Source organism: Taudactylus pleione, unplaced genomic scaffold, assembly GCF_031769625.1.
Source record: "Taudactylus pleione unplaced genomic scaffold, aTauple2 ptg002190l, whole genome shotgun sequence".
NCBI lineage: Eukaryota > Metazoa > Chordata > Amphibia > Anura > Myobatrachidae > Taudactylus > Taudactylus pleione.
This window is the reverse complement of record NW_028286583.1, coordinates 241,527-257,791: the sequence shown is the minus strand read 5'-3', so window position 1 is coordinate 257,791 and position 16,265 is coordinate 241,527.

Sequence of the window (16,265 nt, the reverse complement as noted above, 5' to 3'; positions counted from 1 at the left end):
TGGGCATACACTCTCCATTACTTATGCTGGGCATACACTACACTCTACATTACCAATGCTGGGCATACACTCTACATTACTTATACTGGGCATACACTACACTCTATATTACATATGCTGGGCATACTCTACATTACATATACTGGGCATACACTACACTCTACATTACTTATACTGGGCATACACTACACTCTACATTACATATACTGGGCATACACTACACTCTACATTACTTATACTGGGCATACACTACACTCTATATTACATATACTGGGTATACACTCTAATGTAGAGTATGCCCAGTATATGTAATGTAGAGTGTATACCCAGTATATGTAATATAGAGTGTAGTGTATGCCCAGTATAAGTAATGTAGAGTGTAGTGTATGCCCAGTATATGTAATGTAGAGTGTAGTGTATGCCCAGTATATGTAATATAGAGTGTAGAGTATGCCCAGTATATGTAATGTACTTATACTGGGCATACACTCTACATTACTTAGACTGGGTATACACTCTACATTACTTAGACTGGGCATACCCTCTACATTACTTATACTGGGCATACACTACACTCTACATTACTTATACTGGGCATACACTCTACATTACTTATGCTGGGCATACACTCTACATTACTAATGCTGGGCATACACTCTACATTACTTATGCTGGGCATACACTCTCCATTACTTATGCTGGGCATACACTCTCCATTACTTATACTGGGCATACACTCCACTACATTACTTATACTGGGCATACACTCTACATTACTTATACTGGGCATACACTCTACATTACTTATACTGGGCATACACTACACTCTACATTACTTATACTTGGCATACACTACACTGTACATTACTTATACTGGGCATACACTACACTCTACATTACTTATACTGGGCATACACTACACTCTACATTACTTATACTGGGCATACACTCTACATTACTTATACTGAGCATACACTACACTCTACAATACTTATACTGAGCATACACTACACTCTACATTACTTATACTGGGCATACACTACACTCTACATTACTTATACTGGGCATACACTACACTCTACATTACTTATACTGGGCATACACTACACTCTACATTACTTATACTGGGCATACACTCTACATTACTTATACTGGGCATACACTACACTCTACATTACTAATGCTGGGCATACACTCTACATTACTTATACTGGGCATACTCTACATTACTTATACTGGGCATACACTCTACATTACTTATACTGGGCATACACTACACTCTACATTACTTATACTGGGCATACACTACACTCTACATTAGATATACTGGGCGTACACTCTACATTACTTATACTGGGCATACACTACACTCTACATTACTTATACTGGGCATACACTACACTCTACATTACTTATACTGGGCATACACTACACTCTACATTACTTATACTGGGCATACACTCTACATTACTTATACTGGGCATACACTCTACATTACTTATACTGGGCATATACTACACTCTACATTACTTATACTGGGCATACACTACACTCTACATTACTTATACTGGGCATACACTACACTCTACATTACTTATACTGGGCATACACTACACTCTACATTACTAATGCTGGGCATACACTACACTGTACATTACTTATACTGGGCATACACTACACTCTACATTACTTATACTGGGCATACACTACACTCTACATTACTTATACTGGGTATACACTGTACATTACTTATACTGGGCATACACTACACTGTACATTACATATACAGGGCATACACTACACTGTACATTACTTATACTGGGCATACACTACACTCTACATTACTTATACTGGGCATACACACTACATTACTTATACTGGGTATACACTCTACATTACTTATACTGGGCATACACTACACTCTACATTACTTATACTGGGCATACACTACACTCTACATTACTTATACTGGGTATACACTACACTGTACATTACATATACTGGGCATAGACTACACTCTACATTACTTATACTGGGCATACACTACACTCTACATTACTTATACTGGGCATACACTCTACATTACTTATACTGGGCATACACTACACTCTACATTACTTATACTGGGCATACACGCAACATTACTTATACTGGGCATACACTACACTCTACATTACTTATACTGGGCATACACTACACTCTACATTACTTATACTGGGCATACACTCTACATTACATATACTGGGCATACACTACACTCCACATTACTTATACTGGGCATACACTCTACATTACTTATACTGGGCATACACTACACTCTACATTACTTATACTGGGCATACACTACACTCTACATTACTTATACTGGGCATACACTACACTCTACATTACTTATACTGGGCATACACTACACTCAACATTACTTATACTGGGCATAAACTACACTCTACATTACTAATGCTGGGCATACACTCTACATTACTTATACTGGGCATACACTACACTCTACATTACATATACTGGGCATACACTACACTCTACATTACATATACTGGGCATACACTACACTCTACATTACTTATACTGGGCATACACTCTACATTACTTATACTGGGCATACACTCTACATTACTTATACTGGGCATACACTCTACATTACTTATACTGGGTATACACTACACTCTACATTACATATACTGGACATACACACTACATTACTTATACTGGGCATACACTCTACATTACTTATACTGGGCATACACTCTACATTACTTATACTGGGCATACACTCTACATTACTTATACTGGGTATACACTCTAAATTACATATACTGGGCATACACTACACTCTACATTACTTATACTGGGCATACACTACACTCTACATTACTTATACTGGGCATACACTACACTGTACATTACATATACTGGGCATACACTACACTGTACATTACATATACTGGGCATACACTACACTGTACATTACATATACTGGGCATACACTACACTGTACATTACTTATACTGGGCATACACTCTACATTACTTATACTGGGCATACACTGTACATTACATATACTGGGCATACACTACACTGTACATTACTTTTACTGGGCATACACTACACTCTACATTACATATACTGGGCATACACTACACTCTACATTACATATACTGGGCATACACTACACTGTACATTACATATACTGGGCATACACTACACTGTACATTACATATACTGGGCATACACTACACTGTACATTACATATACTGGGCATACACTACACTGTACATTACATTTACTGGGCATACACTACACTCTACATTACATATACTGGGCATACACTACACTGTACATTACTTATACTAGGCATACACTCTACATTACTTATACTGGGCATACACTACACTGTACATTACTTATACTGGGCATACACTCTACATTACTTATACTGGGCATACACTCTACATTACATATACTGGGCATACACTACACTGTACATTACATATACTGGGCATACACTACACTCTACATTACTTATACTGGGCATACACTACACTGTACATTACATATACTGGGCATACACTACACTGTACATTACATATACTGGGCATACACTACACTGTACATTACTTATACTGGGCATACACTCTACATTACTTATACTGGGCATACACTGTACATTACATATACTGGGCATACACTACACTGTACATTACTTATACTGGGCATACACTACACTCTACATTACTTATACTGGGCATACACTACACTCTACATTACATATACTGGGCATACACTACACTCTACATTACATATACTGGGCATACACTACACTGTACATTACATATACTGGGCATACACTACACTGTACATTACATATACTGGGCATACACTACACTGTACATTACATTTACTGGGCATACACTACACTCTACATTACATATACTGGGCATACACTACACTGTACATTACATAGCTACAATCAAGGTTCAGCAACGGAGTTGATCACAGTTATAAATAAGCAGCACAGTCCCTAGATATAGAATTTGAGGATTTCCAGCAGCACATAGTGATTTTATCACACATTTCATTACTTTAATCACAATTTTCTCTCTTATAAAGAGCAACAGTTGCAATATAATTATAAGTCAGTCTTGAAGAAGGTTCGTCATGTACCGAAACGTCGACATGACTGTACGGAAATGACACTGTGGGAAGTTTGTCTATAAACACGACAATAACGATTATCTGGTTTCTTTTTATGAGCATTATCAGTGGAGAGCGCCCTTGTGCAATTACCTGGACTTATATTGGCCGATCAATATATCTGCTGCACGTCGGGCAGTGTGTACCAGCGATATGTCTGTATGGCCTCGTTCACAGACATATCGCATTGGTTGCGCTGCACAGCCGATGGACAGATATGTCTGCAGAACGCCCATACACACACACACACACAGCAGCCGCGGGGAGGGGGGCGGGACAAGACCACCGGGACACGCCCCCAGGCCACCGGGACCCGCCGCAGCATGCAGATTGTTTCAATTTGAATCACGCTACATTCTAGTGGCACCCCATTATTTAAATACTTGAATGGTGTGAGTGCAGGATTTCTGTGGGAGATAGATAGATATACCTATCTATCTATTATATACATACACAGCGGGTAAGATAAGCATTGAACACATGAACATTTTTATCAGTAAATATATGTGTAATGGGGCTATTGTAATGACATTTTCACCAAATGTCAGCAACAACCCATGAAATCCACACATGCAAAGAGAACAAACCATAGATGTCCATAAATTACGTCATGTGTAATAATGTGAAATGACAGGGAGAAAGTATTGAACACATGAAAAAAGGTATGGAAAGCCAAGACACCAGCTACAATATAGCAGTAATTAGAAAGCAATCCTGCCTCTTGTCAGTGCAAATTAATAAAAGCTGGTTCAGTCCTAACTGATGGCCCATAAAAAGGTGTCTCATTACCAAGGTGTCATAGAAAAAAACATCTCATGATGGGTAAAAGCAAAGAGCTCTCTCAAGACCTTCGCAACCTTATTGTTGCAAAGCATACTGAAGGCATTGGTTACAGAAGGATTTCTAAACTTCTGAATGTTCCAGTGAGCACTGATGGGGGCCATAATCCGGAAGTGGAAAGAACATTTCACCAACATTTCACCATAAACCAGCCACGACCAGGTGCTCCTCGCAAGATTTCTGACAGAGGAGTAAAAAGAATTATCAGAAGAATTGTAAAAGAGCCAAGGACCACTTCTGGAGAGCTTCAGAAAGACCTGGAATTAGCAGGTAAAATCGTTTCAAAGAAAACAATAAGTAATGCCCTCACGCACCATGGCCTGTATGCACGCTCACCACGCAAGACTCCATTGCTGAAGAAAAAGCATGTTGAAGCTTGTTTAAAGTTTGCTGCACAACATTTGGACAAGCCTGTGAAATACTGGGAGAATATAGTCTGGTCATATGAGACCAAAATTGAACTCTTTGGATGCCATAATACACACCATGTTTGGAGGAGAAATGTCACTGCACACCACCCCAAAAACACCATACCAACAGTGAAGTTTGGAGGTGGGAACATTATGGTGTGGGGCTGTATTTCAGCATACGGTGCTGCCATACTTCATATTGAAGGAAAGATGAATGGAAAAATGTAACGAGACATCTTGATAAAAATCTGCTGCCATCTACCAGGATGCTGAAGATGAAACGAGGGTGGACATCTCAGCAAGACAATGATCCCAAACACACAGCCAAGGACACTCTCACCTGGTGTCAGAGAGAGAACATAAAGCTGCTAGAATGGCCCAGCCAATCACAGCCAATCACCTGACTTGTATCCAATAGAGAATCTATGGAAAGATCTAAAGATCAGAGATCATAGAAGAGGCCACGGAACCTATAAGATTTGGACACTGGGCTAAAATTCCACCTGAGCAATGCATGCGACTAGTTTCTCCATACAGGAGGCGTCCTGAAGCTGTAATTACCAACAAAGGCTTTTGTACAAAGTATTAAACACATTTCAGTAATCGTGTTCAATACTTTCTCCCTGTGTCATTTCACATTATTACACACAACTTATTTTATGACTTCTGTGCATGTGTGGATTTCATGGGTTGTTACTGACATTTGGTGAAAATGTATATATAAAGAGATAGTATGGTAAGCCTATGTATATATATATATATATATATATATATATATATATATATAAAGGGATAATATGGTAAGCCTATGTATATATAAAGTAGGGGTGTGCACCGGCCACTTTTCGTGTTTTGTGTTTTGGTTTTGGATCTGGATCTTTCTTCGTGTTTTGGATCTGGATTGGTTTTGCCAAAACCACCCTTCCGTGTTTTGGGTTCTGGGTTTTGTGTTTTGGATCTGTATTTTTTTTTTAAAAAGCATAAAAACAGCTAAAATCACAGAATTTGTTGGTTTCTCTGCTCCTATGCTATTATTAACCTCAATAACCTTAATTTCCACTCATTTCCAGTCTATTCTGAACACCTCACACCTCACAATAGTGTTTTCATGTCCAAAAGGTTGCACCGAGGTAGCTGGATGACTATGCTAAGCGACACGAGTGGGCGGCACAAACACGTGACCCATCTAGGAGTGACACTGCAGTGGCAGACAGGATGGCAGTTAGAAAAACTAGGCCCCAAACTGTACATAATGCAAAGAAAAAAAAGAAGTGCAAGATGGAATTGTCCTTGGGCCCTCCCACCCACCCTTATGTTGTATAAACAGGACATGCACACTTTAACAAATCAATCATTTCAGCGCCAGGGTCTGCCACACAACTGTGGCTGAAATGATTGGTTCGTTTGGGCCCCCACAAAACAAGCTGGAAATTAATGTGTCCCTGCACAAACTGGCTCTACGGAGGCAAGATGTCATCCTCATCCTCCTCATCCACCGATTCCTCACCCTCTTCAGTGTGTACATCCTCATCCTCACAAAGTATTAACTCGTCCCCACTTGAATCCACCACCACAGGTCCCTCTGTACCTTCTGGAGGCTGGTCTCCCTGGAAGAGCTGATAATTCATTTTGATGAACATCATCTTCTCCACATTCTGTGGAAGCAACCTCCTACGCCTTTCGCTGACAAGGTTCCCGGCTGCACTAAACACTCTTTCGGAGTACACACTGGAGGGGGGGCAACTCAGGTAAAATAGAGCCAGCTTGTACAGGGGCCTCCAAATTGCCTCTTTTTCCTGCCAGTACAGGTATGGACTGTCTGACATGCCTACTTGGATGCTGTCACCGATGTAATCCTCCACCATTCTGTCAATGGTGACAGTATCATATGCAGTGACAGTAGACATGTCAGAAATTGTTGCCAGGTCCTTCAGTCCAGACCAGATGTCCAAACTTGGTCCTGCCTGCCCTGCATCACCGCCAGCGGGTTGCTTAGGATACCTAAGTTTTTTCCTGGCAGCCCCAGTTGCGGGAGAAAATGAAGAAGGAGCCGTTGACGTGTCACGTTCCGCTTCAGCTGACAGTGTGTTCACCAGCAGGTCTTTGCACCTCTGCAGGCTTGTGTCGGCCGGAAAGAGAGACACCACATAGGCTTTAAACCTAGGATCAAGCACGGTGGCCAAAATGTAGTGGTCTGATTTCAACAGATTGACCACCCTGGAATCCTGGCAAAGCGAATGAAGGGCTTCATCCACAAGTCCCACATGCCGAGCGGAATCGCTCCGTCTTAGCTCCTCCTTCACTTTCTCCAGCTGCTTCTGCAAAAGCCTGATGAGGGGAATGACCTGACTCAAGCTGGCTGTGTCTGAACTGACTTCACGTGTGGCAAGTTCGAAGGGCTGGAGAACCTTGCACAACACGGAAATCATTCTCCACTGCGCTTGAGTCAGGTGCATACCCCCTCCTTTGCCTATGTCATAGGTGGATGTATAGGCTTGTATGGCCTTTTGCTGCTCCTCCATCCTCTGAAGCATATAGAGGGTTGAGTTCCACCGCGTCACAACCTCTTGCTTCAGGTGATGGCGGGGCAGGTTCAAGAGTGTTTGCTGGCGCTCCAGTCTTCGGCACGCAGTCGCTGAATGGCGAAAGTGGCCAGAAATTTTTCGGGCCACCCAAAGCGTCTCCTGCACGCCCCTGTCGCTTTTCAGAAAATTCTGCACCACCAAGTTTATTGTGTGAGCAAAACATGGGACGTGCTGGAATTTGCCCAGATGTAATGCCCGCACAATATTGGTGGCGTTGTCAGATATCACAAATCCCCAGGAGAGTCTAAGTGGGGTAAGCCACTGGGCGATGATTTCCCTCAGTTTCTCTAAGAGGTTGTCGGCGGTGTGCCTCTTACTGAAACCGGTGATACACAGCGTAGCCTGCCTTGTAACGAGCTGGCGTTTCTGAGATGCTGCTACTGGTGACGCTGCTGCTGTTGCTGCGTAAGGTGATACATCTACCCAGTGGGCTGTCACAGTCATATAGTCCTTAGTCTGCCCTGTTCCACTTGTCCACATGTCCGTGGTTAAGTGGACATTGTGTACAACGGCATTTTTCAGGACACTGAGGACACTTTTTCTGACGTTTCTGTACAGTCTCGGTATCGCCTGCCTAGTGAAGTGGAATCTAGACGGGATTTGGAACCGGGGACACACTACCTCCATCAATTGTCTAAATCCCACTGCACTAATGGCGGATACCGGACGCACGTCTAACACCAACATAGCAGTCAAGGCCTCAGTTATACGTTTTGCTTCAGGATGACTGCTGTCGTACTTCATCCTCCTCGCTAAGGACTGTTGGAGGGTCAATTGTTTAGTAAAAGTAGTGGTGTTCCTACTTCCTCTCTGGGATGATGAACGACTCCCAGCAGCAGCAACAGCAGCAGCGGCAGCAGTAGGCGTAGCAATGCAGGATCCTCCAGAGGAATCCCGGATAGGAGAGTCAGTCATGCCAGTGACATGGCCTGCAGGACTACTTCCGATCCTGACTAAGGAGGAAATTGACGAGGAGGGAGTTGATGGTGTGGTTTGCAGGCGCTTGGATACAACAGGACAACGGGATTTAGGTGTCCCTGGACTGCTTACGGTCTTAGCCAAAGTTTCTGAACTTGACAGTAACTTTTTATGAACGCGCTGCAGGTGCCGTATAAGGGAGGATGTTCCTAGGTGGTTGACGTCCCTACCCCTACTTATTTCACCTTTACATATGGTACATATGGCAAGACAGTTGTTGTCCGGATTTGGATAGAAATATTGCCAGACCAAAGAGGTGGAATGTTTGGTCTTCTGCCCAGGCATGACCGTGATGGGCTTTTTCATCCCACGGACAACAACTGTCTCCCCCGGAGCCTGATTTAAACAAACCACATCACCATCAGAATCCTCCTCGCCAACTTCCTCCTCAGCGCCAGCTACACCAGTATCCTCATCCTGTTGTACTTCAACAGTGACATCTTCAATTTGCATATCAGCAAGTGGACTGTGGGTGCTCCTTTCAGCACTTGCAGGGGGCGTGCAAATGGTGGAAAGAGCCACCTCTTCCCGTCCAGTGCTGGGAAGGTCAGGCATCGCAACCACCACCACACTTGGACTCTCCTTGGGGATTTGTGATATCTTCTTAGAAAGCACAGTTCTTCGCTGTGCTTTTGCCAGCTTAACTCTTTTGATTTTTTTAGTGGGAGGAGGGCTTCCATCGTCATGTGAAGCTGAACCACTAGTCATGAACATACTAGGGATCGACCTTAGCCGTTCCTTGCCACTCCGTGTCGTAAATGGCATATTGGCAAGTTTACGTTTCTCTTCAGCTGATTTAAATGTCTTTTTCAAGGTCATTTTCCTGAACTTTGCCATTTGGGATTGTATGTGCCCTCTACTATGACATTGGGCATCGGCCTTGGCAGACGACGTTGATGGCATGTTATCGTCTATGTCATGACTAGTGGCAGCAGCTTCAGCACTAGGAGGAAGTGGTTCTTGATCTTTCTCTATTTTATTTTTATCGGAGAAAGTTTGGTCCTCCATTTATGTTATATCGATTTGATATATACGTGCGGCTAAACACAGAAAATAATTTTTTTTTTGGTTTGGACTGGAGTGTACTTTGTGGGTTACAGCACCCTTTAACGGTCAAGCCAGCCGGCCCTTTACTTATGACACAGGCGCACGCTTGGCACTACTTTGTTGATGCACGTGCGGCTACTGCGCACACAATTCACAAACACAGAAAATAATTTTTTTTTTGGTTTGGACTGGAGTGTACTTTCGGGGGTTACAGCACCCTTAACGGTCAAGCCAGCCGGCCCTTTACTTATGACACAGGTGCACGCTTGGCACTACTTTGTTGATGCACGTGCGGCTACTGCGCACACAATTCACAAACACAGAAAATATATTATTTTTTTAGCACTTGGGGGGAGCACCCCTGATGGACAGAGCACCCCCTGGACAACACTACAGCACTCCTTTAGGACTGGGACACTGCACAGGACTTTGGAGTGGACACAGCCCCTATGGAGAACTGACTGCACAACACAGTCCAGCCAGCCCCTATGGACTTTGAAGTAGTGGACACAGCCCCTATTAACAACAGCAGCACAACACAGCCAGCCCCTATGGACTTTGAAGTAGTGGACAACAGCAGCACTACACTACACTACACAGCCCTAACTCCCACCCTCCCTCTTCACTGTCCACAGCCGAGTGAGAAAATGGCGCCGACGCGGGTACCTTATATAGGATCCAAAACCCGCGAGACTCGGAAGGCGGGATGATGACGTTTTGCCTCGATTTCAGATCCGAGTCAGGCGGGAAAAGTCGAGCCTGACTCGGATCGGACTCGGATCGGGGGGGCTCGGGGGGGTTCGGATTTCAGAAATCCGAACCCGCTCACCCCTAATATAAAGGGATAGTAGGGTAAGCCTATGTATATATAAAGGGATAATATGGTAAGCCTATGTATATATAAAGGGATAGTATGGTAAGCCTATATATATATAAAGGGATAGTAGGGTAAGCCTATGTATATATAAAGGGATAGTATGATAAGCCTATGTATATATAAAGGGATAGTAGGGTAAGCCTATGTGTATATATAAAGGGATAGTATAGTAAGCCTATGTACAGTCAGGTGCATAAATATTGGGACATTGACAGAATGTTCATATTTTGGCCTCTAGTCACCACCACAATGGCTTTGAAATGAAACAAACAAGATGTGCTTTACCTGCAGACTTTCAGATTTAATTTGAGGGTAATTACATCCAAATCAGGTGAACGGTGTAGGAATTACAACGGTTTCTATATGTGTCTCCCACTTTTTAAGGGGCCAAAAGTAATGGGACAAACTAAACAATCCTAAATCTAACTTTCACTTATTAATACTTTGTTGCAAATCCTTTGCAGGCAATTACAGCCTGAAGTCTGGAACGCATAGACATCACCAGACGCTGGGTTTCATCCCTGTTGATGCTCTGCCAGGCCTCTACTGCAAATGTCTTCAGTTCCTGCTTCTTCTTGTGGCATTTTCCCTTCAGTTTTGTCTTCATCAAGTGAAATGCATGCTCAATCTGATTCAGGTCAGGGGATTGACTTGGCCATTGCATAACATTTCACTTTTTAGCCTTAAAAAACTCTTTGGCTGCTTTTGCAGTATGCTTCGGGTCATTGCCCATCTGCATTGTGAAGCGCCGTCCAATGAGTTCTGAAGCATTTGACTGAATATGAGCATATAATATTGCCCGAAACACTTCAGAATTCATTCTGCTGATTTTGTCAGCAGTCCCATCATCAATAAATACAAGGGAACCAGTTCCATTGGCAGCCATACATGCCCACGCCATGACACTACCACCACCATGCTTCACTGATGAGGTGGTATGTTTTGGATCATGAGCAGTTCCGTTCCTTCTCCATACTCTTCTCTTCCCATAACTCTGGTACAAGTTGATCTTTGTCTCATCTGTCCATAGGATGTTGTTCCAGAACTGTAATGGCTTTTTTAGATGTTGCTTGGCAAACTCTAATCTGGTCTTCCTGTTTTTGTGGCTCACCAATGGAGAACTGTAATGGCTTTTTTAGATGTTGCTTGGCAAACTCTAATCTGGTCTTCCTGTTTTTGTGGCTCACCAATGGTTTACATCTTGTGGTGAGCCCTCTATATTCACTCTTGTGAAGTCCTCTCTTTATTGTTGACTTTGACACATATACATCTACCTCCTGGAGAGTGTTCTTGATTTGGCTAACTGTTGTGAAGGGGTTTTTGTTCACCAGGGAAATAATTCTTCTGTCATCCACCACAGTTGTTCTCCGTGGTCTTCCGGGTCTTTTGGTGATGCTGAGCTCTCCGGTGCGTTCTTTCTTTTTAAGAATGTTCCAAACAGTTGATTTGGCCACACCTAATGTTGTTGCTATCTCTCTGATGGGTTTGTTTTGATTTTTCAGCCTAATGATGGCTTCACTGATAGTGACAGCGCTTTGGATCTCATATTGAGAGTCGACAGCAACTGATTCCAAATGCAAATGTCACACCTAGAATCAACTCCAGACCTTTTACCTGCTTAATTGATAATGAAATAACGAGGGAATAGCCCACACCTGTCCATGAAATAGCTTTTGAGTTGATAGTCCCATTACTTTTGGCCCCTTAAAAAGTGGGAGGCACATATAGAAACCGTTGTAATTCCTACACCGTTCACCTGATTTGGATGTAATTACCCTCAAATTAAATCTGAAAATCTTGTTTGTTTCATTTCAAAGCCATTGTGGTGGTGAATAGAGGCCAAAATATGAAAATTCTGTCAATGTCCCAATATTTATGCACCTGACTGTATATAACGGGGTAGTATGGAAAGCCTATGTATATATAACGGGTTAGAATGGAAAGCCTATGTATATATAACGGGGTAGTATGGAAAGCCTATGTATATATAACGGGGTAGTATGGAAAGCCTATGTATATATAACGGGGTAGTATGGAAAGCCTATGTATATATAACGGGGTAGTATGGAAAGCCTATGTATATATAATGGGGTAGTATGGAAAGCCTATGTATATATAACGGGTTAGAATGGAAAGCCTATGTATTTATAACGGGGTAGTATGGAAAGCCTATGTATATATAACGGGGTAGTATGGAAAGCCTATGTATATATAACGGGGTAGTATGGAAAGCCTATGTATATATAACGGGGTAGTATGGAAAGCCTATGTATATATAACGGGGTAGTATGAAAAGCCTATGTATATATAACGGGGTAGTATGGAAAGCCTATGTATATATAATGGGTTAGAATGGAAAGCCTATGTATATATAACGTAGTAGTATGGAAAGCCTATGTATATAACGGGGTAGTATGGAAAGCCTATGTATATACAACGGGGTAGTATGGAAAGCCTATGTATATATAACGGGGTAGTATGGAAAGCCTATGTATATATAATGGGGTAGTATGGAAAGCCTATGTATATATAACGGGGTAGTATGGAAAGCCTATGTATATATAACGGGGTAGTATGGAAAGCCTATGTATATGACGGGGTAGTATGGAAAGCCTATGTATATAACGTAGTAGTATGGAAAGCCTATGTATATAACGGGGTAGTATGGAAAGCCTATGTATATATAACGGGGTAGTATGGAAAGCCTATGTATATAACGGGGTAGTATGGAAAGCCTATGTATATATAACGGGGTAGTATGGACAGCCTATGTATATAACGGGGTAGTATGGAAAGCCTATGTATATAACGGGGTAGTATGGAAAGCCTATGTATATAACGGGGTAGTATGGAAAGCCTATGTCAGGGGAAACTCCCCGCTTGGACCGCATTCTTCCCTTATCCCCCCGCATGCAGCACAAACTATATGATTTATACCATCGGTGTGACAGGAGTCCGGGGTACTTGAGGCCGTTGATGGAGCGTCTTCTGTGGGAGAAGCACAATAATTAGAGATCAGTATATAATCTATACATTATTACACTGTTACTGATACCTTATAAGCTGCACGGAAGCCGCGATCTGTGAGTTTAAGGGAACTGGGGAACTGATTGACATAGGTGCTTATATTGCTATATAACATATGGGGGTCTCTGTACAGCGATCCCCCCAGTCACATGTGCTACGATCAGCCAGGAACTCATTATCTACCAATTACATCAGGGTCTCCCAGTGCCAGTCTTCAGGAAACCCTAACAGTGCATGTTTTCCAGTCTCCTCAAATAATCATCAGTGAAATTAGCGCCACCTGTGGATTTTTTAAAATGTTTCAGCCAGTAATATGTACACCTGTGCTCTGGAAAGGAGATCTGGAAAACATGCACTGTTAGGGGTTCCTGAGTGCTGGAGCTGGGAAACGCAGACTATGGGCCTCATTCAGGGTTGTACGCAGACCGGATTGTTTATGTACATCTCCGATGTTTTGCGATATGCGCATGCACAGGGTCTGTACTGCGCAGTGTAAGTGCCTACGACGACGACCGCAGGTGAATAGTGATATGAATGACGACACAGGGCCCGAGCAACGATCGCAACTGCCGACGGCCAGTTGTTGCGTACTGCGCATGCATCTCAGTGCGCGAACACACCACTGCGATTCCGACTGCGATCACAGTAACGACACAGACCCTATCGCCGAGTGATTGACAGGACCCGGCAGGGGTGGTGACAGGGGGTGGTCGGTGAGACGCAGGTGTGCCAGTGCGTTTGTACGCCGTTACAGGGGCGTGCATAAATTAACCATTGCGATGCCGTACGCAGTCTGAGCTCCCACAGCGTGCGATGAGGTTATCAATTACCGAGTAAGGTCAGAGCTTGTGCAAGTGTGCGTGCGGCTGCGATGGCGGAGATTAGCATACTATCGCAGTGTGACCCATCGCTAATGCCATAATATATACATAGTGATATAATGTCACACACAGTACACTCAGCATTACACACATACAGTAATATATACACTATATACAGGTACATACATATATAATATATACATAGTGATATCATGTCACACACACACAGTACACTCAGCATTACACACATACAGTAATATATACACTATATACAGGTACATACATATATAATATATACATAGTGATATAATGTCACACACACACTACACTCAGCATTACACACATACAGTAATATATACACTATATACAGGTACATACATATATAATATATACATAGTGATATAATGTCACACACACAGTACACTCAGCATTACACACATACAGTAATATATACACTATATACAGGTACATACATATATAATATATACATAGTGATATAATGTCACACACACTACACTCAGCATTACACACATACAGTAATATATACACTATATACAGGTACATACATATATAATATATACATAGTGATATAATGTCACACACACACAGTACACTCAGCATTACACACATACAGTAATATATACACTATATACAGGTACATACATATATAATATATACATAGTGATATAATGTCACACACACAGTACACTCAGCATTACACACATACAGTAATATATACACTATATACAGGTACATACATATATAATATATACATAGTGATATAATGTCACACACACAGTACACTCAGCATTACACACATACAGTAATATATACACTATATACAGGTACATACATATATAATATATACATAGTGATATAATGTCACACACACACAGTACACTCAGCATTACACACATACAGTAATATATACACTATATACAGGTACATACATATATAATATATACATAGTGATATAATGTCACACACACAGTACACTCAGCATTACACACATACAGTAATATATACACTATATACAGGTACATACATATATAATATATACATAGTGATATAATGTCACACACACAGTACACTCAGCATTACACACATACAGTAATATATACACTATATACAGGTACATACATATATAATATATACATAGTGATATAATGTCACACACACAGTACACTCAGCATTACACACATACAGTAATATATACACTATATACAGGTACATACATATATAATATATACATAGTGATATAATGTCACACACACAGTACACTCAGCATTACACACATACAGTAATATATACACTATATACAGGTACATACATATATAATATATACATAGTGATATAATGTCACACACACAGTACACTCAGCATTACACACATACAGTAATATATACACTATATACAGGTACATACATATATAATATATACATAGTGATATAATGTCACACACACACAGTAC